General features: G+C 38.1%; 1 long non-coding RNA gene across 2 annotated transcripts in view; it reads left to right on the plus strand.

The window, feature by feature from the left end:
* The window catches only part of LOC136265011 (uncharacterized), a 15,822-nt gene extending 3,346 nt beyond the window's left edge, over positions 1–12,476 (plus strand). The window contains exons 1-3 of one of the 2 annotated variants that reach the window (XR_010705347.1): positions 5,198–5,505; positions 11,841–11,963; positions 12,107–12,476. This is a non-coding gene — a long non-coding RNA (uncharacterized lncRNA). Of the gene's footprint in view, positions 1–5,197; positions 5,506–11,840; positions 11,964–12,106 lie in introns of those variants that run through there. The other variant, XR_010705348.1, reaches the window with a different exon arrangement.
* Positions 12,477–13,376: the final 900 nt, after the last annotated feature.

Here is a 13,376-nt window from a genome sequence, read left to right on the forward strand (position 1 = left end):
AGTTAAGTCTACTTAAGGGCGTAGGAACGATTTTTAAAGTGGGGGGACCAAAGGCATCCAAAATCAGCTAACTATAAACTGATCAACACCCATGCAGGCTCACATTGATAGGGCTCCTGTAGCTCAGTTCATACGTGCGTTTATATATAGGTGTTGTGAAGTGTTATCACTAGCTAATAAATAGCTACAATGTATGCACAGCTATCTGCTCACTCCCTATTCAGCTAATGGCTGCTATACCTACTGCACGTGCTCGATGCATATATATATATATATCACGTGAGAAATCATGGTCACGTAAAGGTTTTTCCTTTATATTTATTGTACAGTACCTTCACTACAAGGATTATAGCATGTTAACAGTTATCCGCTAAGCGAAACATCATACCTTGAAGGAACTGGGTTATCTGCTGTAGCAGGTTCCGACTGTGAAGATCACGTGAACCCCTCACCACTACTGCGTTCATGGCTGGCTACTCTCATTTACATATCCTTGTATGCCTCTCTTTTAGACTACTTGATAAATCAACTCTTCACCAAATTCAATAGTCAGTACTCAGAAGTCAGCAACTCCTGTACATTAACGCAGACTGCCCTCTTAGATCTGCTGCTATCCTTCCATTCTAGCGTAACCTTTCCCATCATAATACCACCGATGTGGCATTCTTTCCACTAATTAAGTTCCTCACTGCACAGGCTCCGAGGGGTCAGCAACGGGGTAAAACTCGCATACAAGATTTTAAATCTTGAGATTTACAGAGATTTATAAAGATTTTCCGATTTACTGATTTTTACAGATTTGTCAAGATTTTCTCAGATTTATAAAGACTTACTCTGCATATTTATCAAGATTGTCAAGAGTTTTGTTGTTGGCAGGCTTAAGCTGCATGTTTATGTATATATATCATCACATAATTTCATATGTAAGAAATAGTCTTGTAGAACCATTTGCGAACGGGATCATTGCTGCAATTAAAAGCAATCAAAAGGTAAATTTACACTAAATCAAGCAATCAAGAGGTCCTAAAATTGGATGATCAAGAACCTTAGCCAGTACACGAGAGTTTACAAGACTTAGCTAAATCATAAAGCAATCAAGGCACCTTTTTGGATGAAATCAAATGATCAATTTCACCAATCAAAAATCTTTACCAAGTTGCAAAGACTGTAGGTGATGACTATCCCTTGTACTGTGACAATTTATACCACATGTTCTATTTTAATTATTTTACATTTAATTGCAACTAAATTAATGAAGTCTGAAAAGTACATCAATATAACAATAAGCTACAAACTCTTGACAGTTATTATGTACAATACCACTTATTTCCTTTCTTAACTGTACTGCTAATGCAGCTCAGATGATATCACTCTTTACACTTGTTGCATAATACCATCTTGGTTCCATCATCTGAGTTTCTACAGCAGCAAAATACATCTATTGTGATTGCATTAGGAACTCCAATTCTCCTATGTCTTACCACAGGGAATGGCTGAATAACACCATTTTCTAAACATCTTAGTGATTTCTCATAACCTTTTGCCAGTGGTTGTACACAAAAGTACTGGAGTTTTCACCATGAGCAAGTGCTGCACAGTATGCAGTAGCAAACACACCACAGTCATTTTCTCCAGCCTGCTTGTAATTAATATTAGCAAATCTTACTGTAATGCCGGTGCTTCTTTGATGTTTTTGAAGTGATTCTGTGCTTTGGTGCAATGTAAAATCATATATAGTTACATCATGTCAGAACCTGGATCCATTGTAGCTAGATACCGTTATCCAGTGGTTTCCATTTCCATGCAATTTTTGCGCTACATCAGTGCGGAAGTTGCTGCAAGCTCGGCTGAGTGTCTCAGTGTTACTAGTGGGTCACTCGATCGAGGTGTCACTTTCATTGCAATTCACTCAATCGTTGCTTCTATCGAATTGTCCCTTGGATTGCCCACGCTTTCACCCCCAGATGATCGAGCAGGCAATAGCCTTGTTGAATTGATACATTGAATTGATGCCTCGCTTGATGCTGCTACTTGTTTCCTCGAGCATAAATCTTTCTTGTCCATTTCATAGACAACCGCAAACTGAATAGGATGTGAGAGTGCAATTACAAAAGCGACCTAAACCTTCTATCAAACTTACACTTGCAACTAGCACGCGGTAACACCTTCAAAAACGTGCTGCGACTATGCCGCATTAATCACGTGCGATGAGTTTAGACTACGTAAATTTACGGAAGATTGCGGGTAATTTTCATTCAAAGATGTATTATTATCAAGACTCACGGTAGTGATCAAGACTCACGGTAGTGAGTCGCGCGGCCAAGAAACTACAAAGCGCACGCCCAATTAAAAGACGCGCGGCCACTACTGTGAGTTATTTACGTGTAGGGCCGGTTTCGCAATATTAGTCCTAAATTACGCAACATCTCTCAATAGATTTGTATTGCGTTACGTGATAAAAAAATCTTTAGGAGTCGTTATCATCATCATAGTTTTCTTGCGACCTCGCTAAAATAAAAAAGTAACCATCGCAAAATAAAAAATAGGTGTATTTCACTTTATTTCTCTACCTTATGTTACAACTACTGTCACGTTATACCAGTCAACCAGTCAACATAGCCGTGTTTGTATAGTCCATCTAGCACTGACATTATCCAATCCTGGTTTGTCTATACGCGTATTTTCTTCAATCAACCTCTAATCCCTACAATAACTTTTAAAGACACGACGTGGACACAAACTCTATTGCCTCATAAACAAGTTGTGACAGCGTGCTGAACTGTAAGTTCCCTAGGGATGGCGTTTTAAGCAGAAATCTTTTAAATTCCATTTAGTACCACACCCCATGCGAGCGTTTATAAATTGCCAGTTGTCTTATGGTTTGAAGAACAAGATCACTAGCGAAGGTGCTTTAAGCATACTCTTCAATTCTCTATTTACATGTAATTTTTAATAGATTAACCACAAAGGCCGGTAAGGTGAATACAAAAGGTAACAAGCCTTTAGGGGTTACCACCTCTATGTAGTGTGTACCATGTAGCTTGTGTTGTGGCTTTCATTAAGTATTATGCACACACAAATGATGCAACAAAATTTTGTAATGGATTGCTCGAATGTGGTTGGTGGTGTTGTGGCTCGAATGTGGTTCGTGGCTGGCCAGTGACCATGTATGAGTTGGGGTTGTTCCACACAACTTACACAATATTCAAATTTCATGATGGCCATGGTAATTTCTTGCCATATGGTAAACATACAACAATGTGTAACAACGTTAATTAACATCACATCAAGACTTGACTAAAAATAGTTCCAACAATAGTGATGATTTCTTGTATGTCAGCATGACGATACTGAGACCTGTAAAAGAATAAGCAGGCACTGAAGTTAACCTTAAATTAAACACTCATGCAACTGACCTGGAACATCACTCGCAACACCAAAAACACTTGTTTCGATATCTGATGACACAATCCAGCAGGCACTGAATTAAAAGAGAATGTACAAAAAATCAATATGCCGCGCTGTGTCAATAATAGCATGGATAATCAAAATGAACAAAAATTATATCCCAGGCTAACTGAATGAATAACATAACTGTTGGGTAAGCAGAACATTAGGACATTAGTCAAACCAGAACATTAGGACATTAGTCAAACAAAAGTACGCTATCACAACTTGGTTATAATACAATGTTTGTACCACTGGACTTCACACTGGTTGCCCAAAAATTGTGCCAATTCGGGACAACAGCATAATATTATGAAACAAATAGTTACTACAACACAGAAGGCTTACTGTTGCACTGTCTACACTGATATACCATAATTTAAAAACATAGCAGGTGGGCGTTAAATACAATACACTTAACATCTGGGTACTAGGAAAAAATCACTAACATCACAACATGTAAACTGACCTGGAAATTAACACCCTTGATGCCACTACAGTCTACACTGGATACTTGTTCGAACCCATCAACACTATGCCTGATACATCTGAGTAGACTGACCTGCAAATTCACATCACTAGTATACAGTGATAATTGGTAACTACAAAAACAACAATTGCAATAATACAATTTTTCTGTACGTCAACTGACCTGAAATTCATGACACTCAATACCGAGACCTGTAAAAGAATAAGCAGGCACTGAAGTCAACCTTAAATTAAACACACATGCAAACTGACCTGGAACATCGGTCGCAACACCAAAGACATCTGTTTCGATATCTGACGAAACAATCCAGCAGGCACTGAATTAAAAAGAGAATGTGCAAAAAATCAATATGCCAGGCTGTACCAATAAAGGATGAATAATCAAAATGAACTAAAAATATATATATCCCATATGCAGGTTACGTGAGTAACATAACTGTTGGGTAAGCATGTAAACCAGAACATTTGGTCATTAGTCAAACAAAAGTACGCTATCACAAACTGGTCACTGATAATTGATAACCACAAAAAGAACAATTGCAATAATACAATTCCTCTGAATGTCAACTGACCTGAAATTCATGACACCTGTATCTTTGTTCCTGCATGGTCTCAACTTACATATGTACCATGATCACATTCAACTGCTAGTGGATAAACCAGCATGACCAGATGGCCTGCAAAAACCAACAAGCAGGTGTTAAATACAATACACGTACCTAAAGCCTGGAATATGAAAAATATTATATAAGCATTATTCCACACTGATATAGTAATAGATTATAGGATGTTGTGGAACTTGCCTAAACGTGTAAACTTGAACATGAGGACAACTGCATAATCTGGACACTTGGAATTGTCCAATACCTGATGAACCGCACCGCAAGTAGGTACTAATGACATTCACTTCAACATTTTATCCCGGCTGGGTGAATCTCTTGTAACTGAGTAAAAAGGTGTTTATTTCCACCTGCAACCAAAGTTCTACATTTCTGTGGTTGGGTGTACATAAACGGCTGACCTGGAAAATCAGTATGCCATAGGGGTATGGAAATGGTTCCTTTCCTTCTGTTGTGATATTACTTACAGCTGACTGGTAAATGATCATCGATGTCTCCATGGACCCCAACAATGAGTATACCAATAACTTCACAAGTTGGAATGAATTTCCTTTCAACATCTGGTGGACAGGTCCAAAAACCCTATCGCACAAACACGGTGAATCAGTGTGTGGCGATGTGACACGTTGCACAAACTTCACTCCTCGTATCGTTAGCATTCAAGACCGGCATATATCATAGAGTCCCTCAGTATTCTTGACTCTTACTTTTTCAAGCGTTGCTCAAGCGATGTAGTTTCTCACGAGGGGCTCGAGTTTCTCAGTAAAGTCGAGCCGATTAAAGTACGCCTCACCATCCAGTTGCATTCTTAAACCATTCAATTTAAAACCACGTATCATGAGTGTCCGCTTAAGGTAATTAGGGACTTTCCACGAGATTTCCCCTAAATAGATCACGTGTTAGTTGTCAATCTGGTGGATTCTGGTGGTATACATGGTTCAACAATGCGGTAAGTGTACTTTATTATAGTATAAGCTGTCAATGAATAATTGTTTGTGTACTGCTAAACTAAGTTATTTTTGTGTGATAAGCATGCTTGAGGAAGGGTCTGGGGGACGAGGCTAATGTTTTGACAGCAGTTTTTCAGCCCTTCTAGGTATTTGTCCCGTTTCACTTCAGGATATTTAGCTCAAAGATTTTCGCTTAGGCTCCTAGGCTATGGGTAAACACCTCGAACAGGCTCTGCCTTCTGTGTACACCCTCCAGTGCCTAACTGATAAAGTAGATAACAATAACAGCAGTTGATGATGGCCAGGCAAAGAACTGCGAGAAGAACTACTATGATAGTATGATAGTAGGGAAAAATTCCCACCCCTATAGCTCTGCCTAGGGGCATTAACTAGCATTATCTACAGCTACTGTATTATGTTGCTGATATGTACATTCAGGCCAAGAATAAAGGTGAAAGTGGTAGTAAGGCTCAATCCTATTATTCTGCTGAACAGGCAAGGGAGTCTGGGACTCTGGGGGCATGCTCCCTCAGGAAAGTATAAGTACTACAACTTTTTTGTTTTAATTGCTTCATCAAGTATTAAAATTTCAGTAAAAAGGTGATGATCGAGCTCTGGTCTTATGCACTGGCTGGAGTGGTTTTATCGATACTGCACTGTGACATCCTTGAGGGGTTAGTGCTGGCATTGTCCATGGCAATACTATTCCATCTCCCCGAGTCTTGATGATTGAGTCCTCCATTCCTTTCTCTGCTGCTCCAATCCTGAAGTTGTGACCACAGTCAAAAGGTGACGATCGAGGCTCTGGTCTTGCATCTATACTGTACTGCAACACCCTTGAGGGGTTAGTACCGGCATTGTCCATCGCAATACTGTTCCATCTCCCATATACAAGTCTTGATGGTTGAGTCCTCTATTCCTTTCTCTGCTGCTCCAATCCTGAAGTTGTGACCAAAATATTAAAAAATGGTTATAACATGATAAATGATTATGATGATAACAATTACAAATGTATTTATAGCTGTGTAGCAACTGTGAACTAATTAGGCACTTGCAAGTTTAATTAGGTGTCTGAAGCATTTAACATGCACAGATATGAGATATATTCATCACGTGCAGGTAGTAAAAATAAATTTACTGTAATAGAACAGTCATACTACACCGTAAATTCATACTTCCAAATTTACGGTGTTATGAAACAATCATTATTATGTATGGATTTTACTGACTCTCCAAGATAATATTCTGCATTAATGTTAATTGCTCATTTCCAAAAAAATTACCTTTTAAACCAAATGTAGAGTCTATCACTGACAAAAATGAGTGATATCCACCCCAAAAACACCTTCGCTGTAAAAAAGGCGCGCCCAAGAAACTACAAGTACCTGGAACCCAATGTAATAAACAAAAAGAAAAAACAGCTTAGCTGAAGTGAAAAGTAACTGGTAACTTAAAGAGCTGATATCTGAAGCGGCCAAGAATACCATTACTAAAGTTTAATCCATGCAAGAACACCTTGGCTATAAAACAGGTGTATACATGAAAGTAACTGGCAACTGAAATGGCTGATATCTGAAGCGGCCAAGAATGAATGGTCATATACAATTAATTCAAAAATTTAACACTGAACCTTTATAATTCAGCTGTGTTCTATGTTCACTCTTGCTGCATCGTAAAGTAATTTCTTTTAACTCTAATTGGCTGGTAATTTGGCCGCCTTTTTTTGCTCTATTATACTGACTATTAAAAAAGGCGGCCAAATTACCAGCCAATTAGAGTTAAAAGAAATTACTTTACGATGCAGCAAGAGTGAATATAGAACACAGCTGAATTATAAAGGTTCAGTGTTAAATGTTTGAATTAGTTGTATATGACCATTCATTCTTGGCCGCTTCAGATATCAGCCATTTCAGTTGCCAGTTACTTTCATGTATACACCTGTTTTATAGCCAAGGTGTTCTTGCATGGATTAAACTTTAGTAATGGTATTCTTGGCCGCTTCAGATATCAGCTCTTTAAGTTACCAGTTACTTTTCACTTCAGCTAAGCTGTTTTTTCTTTTTGTTTATTACATTGGCTTCCAGGTACTTGTAGTTTCTTGGGCGCGCCTTTTTTACAGCGAAGGTGTTTTTGGGGTGGATTATTATTACTAGGCCCGGGGCAAACACAACCAAGTACAATTACCAACGGGACATCCCACCAATAGGGAAAGCACTGATATATCATGTAGTCATCTGTAGGCTACATATGTGACCAGATTTACAACATCTATCTAAATCACACATCAGGCAAAATCAGTTGAAATCTCCAGTGGGTAGCTACACTTTTGCACTAGTAGTTTTTACTCTCAGTACTACTCAAATTGGTTTTAATAGACACCTTTTCTGTAAGGTGTGGAGAGGTCTAATGGCTTTTCCAGCCTTGTTAAGGGCCTGGCTTGGCAATAATCAGTGGTTTACTGTTGGACAGCCTGATAATGTTGGCCAGATATTTTTTCTGTTAATTTTGTTGCATATCAGCCACTAAGGAGCCAGCACAGACCTGTAGTCTCTTGTCTGGACCAATTGTGGTCTGCTTCCATTTTGAAGTCTATCTCTTGCTCACCCTGCCATGCACTCCTACCCTCCATCGCTTTGTGAGCACTTCATATAATACTTTAACTGCTCAGACATTCTTATTTGTCGGGAAATTCTACAAGCAGCTACTAGTACTGGAAGTCGTCTGAAAGGTAATAAATAATATAAATTTTGGACTTGTGCTTTCTAGTTATGCTGACTTGAATTCTTTAAAACCTTTCATATCTAAACTTGTAATGTTCTAGTAAGATTGTTTTTCTAAAATCCAGTCACTTGACTATCCCTTTCATAACGATATAATTATATATGCACTACAGTATATAAAAGTAGTCAAGTAGTTTGTTTAAAGACTTTTACATTTATATTACTATACCTGTTCTTAAATCTCTTTTGAGTTGTATAAACATGCTAGCCTCTTAATTAGATGTCTTCTGATTGTGGGTTGCAGAAAACTAGATCGCTATAGCTCATTGTTACTGGCCTGTATATATATGCCCAGATTGTTACAATTGAGATAGGTTGCCTTATAGAACAGTTTACACTTGCAACGCCGAACGGGCCAACGTATCTCATGCATGTAAGTTATCATCCAGAGCAATTGTTTGATCAAACTGCCAGAACTGCAATATTCTGCTTATACAGAATTTTTTCATAGCTCACTCCTTAGAACTGTGGAATCTGTCAAACTAACTTTATAATTATTGATGTAGTTATGTGTGTGTTTGTTTCTTTTTGTGTGTTTGCCTAATCAGGGCTCCAGCTGCTTTAAAGCTTCTTGGTACCCCTGTGTCTAGGCCCCGTATTTATTTTCTGTATATTTGTCTTAAGCCATAAGACGTATAAATCAAATCTAGGATGACCGGATTACGTACAACATCCGGTTGCCATAGTGACTGGATTCATGACGCGTGGTTGCGGCTCAAAATGAGTGCACATTGTGCGCAAGGTCACATGACAGGTAATTGCTTTCCAGAAGAATGCTGGACCTCGTACGCGCGTTGAACAGAGTTGCTGTTATTTTTGTCGTCGCTTCATTGAGTGTGCAGTGGAGCTTGTCGATTGCAGCCATGAAGCCTAACATATTGATGATTGTAATAGACGACCTGGGATGGAACGATACCAGCTACAAAGGATCCGATATTAAAACAGATTTTATCGATACTCTAGCACTTGAAGGGATTCGTTTGCAACAATACTACGTACAATGACTATGCTCTCCAACAAGATCCGCGATATTGGCTGGTCGATATCCTTATCACATGGGATTATTATTATTAGCTAGGGCAGTGATTATAAATGGTCATCCCTTTGGATTACCACTACAATTGCAGACGAGTTGAAGAAAGGAGGTTATTCTACGCACTGTGTTGGGAAATGGGACCTTGGTATGCACAAGTGGGAGTACACCCCAACCTACAGGCCGGGGGATTCGACACTTTCTTTGGATATTATAATGCTGTTGAAGACTACTATGATCACAGTTTTGGAGATGCCGATAACAGGAAATTTAATGCAGTAGATTTTAGAAACAATACCAAGCCAGTCACTGATAAAAATGGTACATACAGCACCATGTTGTTTACTGAAGCAGTTGAACAAATTGAATGAACCACGATAGTGATAAAGGACCATTCTTTATTTATGCTGCAGATCAGTCTATCCATTATCCAATGGAAGCTCCTCAGAAATACATTGATGAATGCTCCTATATTCCTTATGATAACCAACGTACACTTTGTGGGATGCTGTGAGCAGCTGATGAGGGAATAGCTAATATTACTAAATGAGAGGAACCTTCTAGACGATACTATAATTATATTCACAACTGATAATGGAGGGCAAACCATGCTGGGCAGTAGTAACTTGATTGAGGGGAAACAAGATGACTGTGTTTGAAGGTGGAGTTCGTGGCAATGCATTTGTGTGGGGCTCTAAACTACCAAAACTAAACTATGATAATCACCATGCAGCTAATTCATGCAACTGACTGGCTGCCAACAATAGTGGAAGGTATTGCTGGTTTGGAACTTGATAAAGACAAGTGGGCATTAGATGGATACAACATTTGGAAAACTATCACCAACAATGGTGAGACACCTCGTAAAGAAGTGTTGATAAACCTAGACCCACCTACTAAAGGATTCAGGGGACAGGCTGCGATCTGAGTTGGACAATGGAAACTTATCACTGGTCTACCTAACTGTAGCATGACACCACTACCAGGTGGTCATGCTTGCCCTGATGGTTGGATTCACTTAAATGGAACAATAGAGCCTCCTCCCTATACACCTTCCTTTACATGGCTGTTCAATATTGAAGATGATCCTAATGAAAGGAACAATGTTGCTAACCAACATCCTGAGATGGTAAAGCAGTTGAAAGAAAGGATTGAGTTTTACAACTCAACACATATTGAGCAATTACATCCTGGTCTTGATCCTAAATCCAATCCTGCAAAGTTTGGTGGTGTGTGGACACCTTGGCTGGAGTAATGACTATCAGCTTCTATTATAGCCATATATACCTGATGATTGTTATTTTACATTAATATAAACAGCTTTATGTTTCAATGGTACAGTTTGGTTTAATCCATGAGCTTGCATGCTCCGTGTCTGTGTACACAATAACCAGCTTCCAGAAAATTAAACATGTTTAGGTTGTTAATCTGTGTTTGCTGCAATGTATGGATTGCCAAAATTTCCTCATCTCGCTTAGTAACGTTGTGGTCATTGTGGAACTTCGGGTTCAGCAAACTCTTTCCATGAGATCCACTGTGAAAAAAGAGGGATATAAGATGGTATTTCCAGTGGCTTATTGAATACAAAAAAGCTTGATATAACCTGTAGTATACTAACAATCACATGTAAGGCTTTAGTTAATGTGTTAAGGGTGCTCTGTACAGTTCGTACAAAGCTTCCCAAGACATAGTCTGTTTTGCACTAAAAGAAATATTATGGTCACTTAATTAGTCTGTGACATGTTGACACATTTTAGTACCCATAAATTAGGTATCCCATAGCAACAAGTGCACGCATCTTTCTATTCTACACCCTCTCACTTAAATTAGAGCTACTCCATCTTTTTTAATGCAATGGACATGAAATTTTCACACAAGCTACTTTAGTAATTTTTCCAAAGAAGAGCGTTTGCCATTTTTAAATAGCAAGTTCAGATGATGAATAACATGGAAGTAAAGAAAAGGATTTCTGGGAGTGTCAACCCAAAAGATAAATATGTGATGAATGAGAAGCTAAAAGACAAAAATAAAAACGCACAATGGTTTGTGCTGTTTAGCATAGTGTATCATAAAAGTATCAAGGCTCTAGTGTGTAAACTGTAGGATTAGTTCTAGTATAAAGGAAAAAACTGTAACTCATGTTCTAAAGCAAATTTAGCGGTTGGGTTTGGACTAAACTGTGTACTAGTGTTAGCATATATCCAGTAAAAAAGTACAGAACATTTGCTAAAACCATTTGTAAGTTATAGAACAAATTAAATTTCACGGGAAGCCATATAAGCGGACTGTACAGAGCACCCTTAAACATACTGAAACCACATATGTGACGGTATAGTGTGGGCATTATATTTGATATAAACTATTTTAGGTAATGTGGTAAATAAACTGAAACCATATATGTAATAGTATAGTATGCATTATACTAAAGTATAACATGAGTATAATACAGGGTTTATATTAAGGCTTATTTGTATTCAATAAGCCAATGGAAATATCATCTTATATCCCACCTTTTTCACAGTGAGACCTGGACAGTCCTCCTGCAGGTTAGCTACTAGTCCTGGCCATCCTTACACAAGACTCAAGCGGATCCTAGTACTTGTTCACTAGGTTGCAATAACTGCATTAGTAATTGGATTCATAGGTAATTTAAGGTTATGGAATAGTTTAAAATGCGTGGGCGGAACAAATTACCAAACCTGCTTTAAACCAAGCAGGGATAAATAATTTCAACAACTGTGTTGTGTTAGCAATGCAACTAATTGTGCTTGTTTGTTTTTACTACAGAACAACGACTGTTCTTGGGTGTGTGGTCTACAATATTCATAACATGCTGGACATGGATAGCTCATCTTTATTTACCCTTCGATCATCTTCTATAACAAGAGGTCATGATTTAAAGATCTACAAACCACATGCTACCTGCTTGCCACGCCGTCACTTTTATTCAGTAAGAATTATAAATGATTGGAATGGACTCCCATATGACTCAGTTAATGTTCATTCAACCAATTTGTTTAAGACACACCTAGATAGATTTTATTATGATTACCAGTATGATATTGTATAGTTATTTTTGTAGTAGTTTGATTGTTTAGATCAGGTTTTTACAGGCTTTGCCTCCTTACCTGTACCCCCAATAATAATAATAATAATAATAGAGCGATGTTTTATAAAAACGCGCCACCAAAAACCAGACTAACAGATTACTGAATCCTTATAATTTCAACACAAGTGGCTAAACAACTAAAATATCTAGGTCCTGTGGAAGCGATTTTTTAAGTTACTGGTAGTATAGACGTTTTATTGAACTTTTAATAGCTTTTTCAGGTGAAACAAGCTCTTTGAAGGCTTGTATCCGAGTCACTGGGGAGAAACACGCCAAAAACGCTTCCACAGGACCTAACAAATTTAATATACAGTCACTATTCCCTAGAAATGCCAATACAACCTACAGCTTTTGCTGTATTTGGCGGCGGAAAAACATGGTATAGTGACAGCTGGAACTGAGCGATGTACGGGCTGGCTTACTTGTGTTACTACAACAATTGTAGTGTTCTACCTGCCTCAAACTACACTGTAGCTACATAAAAACATTAAATATGAAGGGCTTCACCTTCATTTGAAACTTTTCACGCTGCTAGACTGGTTTTATGGTCTTCTCAAAAAGAACCGATAGGCATTCAAAATTTTGAATGATTGCCCGTGACTATACCGTAACCTTAATGCTTTTGAAGAATGAGCTCAAAACAGACATACTATTATAGTATGCATGTGAAGTTGTGAACATCATAATAATGGGCAAGCCAGCAGTAGTAAGTACATTAAGCCATTAGGTGTCACAATTGATAATTGGACATTTAATGTAAGTGTCAAACTTTTGCTCAATTAGCTATATCCAACTGTAGAATATACAACATTACTTGCAGAAAATAACACAACTCTAGATCTCACACAGTGAAAGTTGGCACAAGATTAATATCCTTAACTTCTTGGTAGACATATCAACACAAAGTTCCTCTTCAGTCAAACACATACTCATGATCACCAACTACTG

The sequence above is a fragment of the Dysidea avara genome, chromosome 8 (genome assembly GCF_963678975.1).
Source record: "Dysidea avara chromosome 8, odDysAvar1.4, whole genome shotgun sequence".
NCBI lineage: Eukaryota > Metazoa > Porifera > Demospongiae > Dictyoceratida > Dysideidae > Dysidea > Dysidea avara.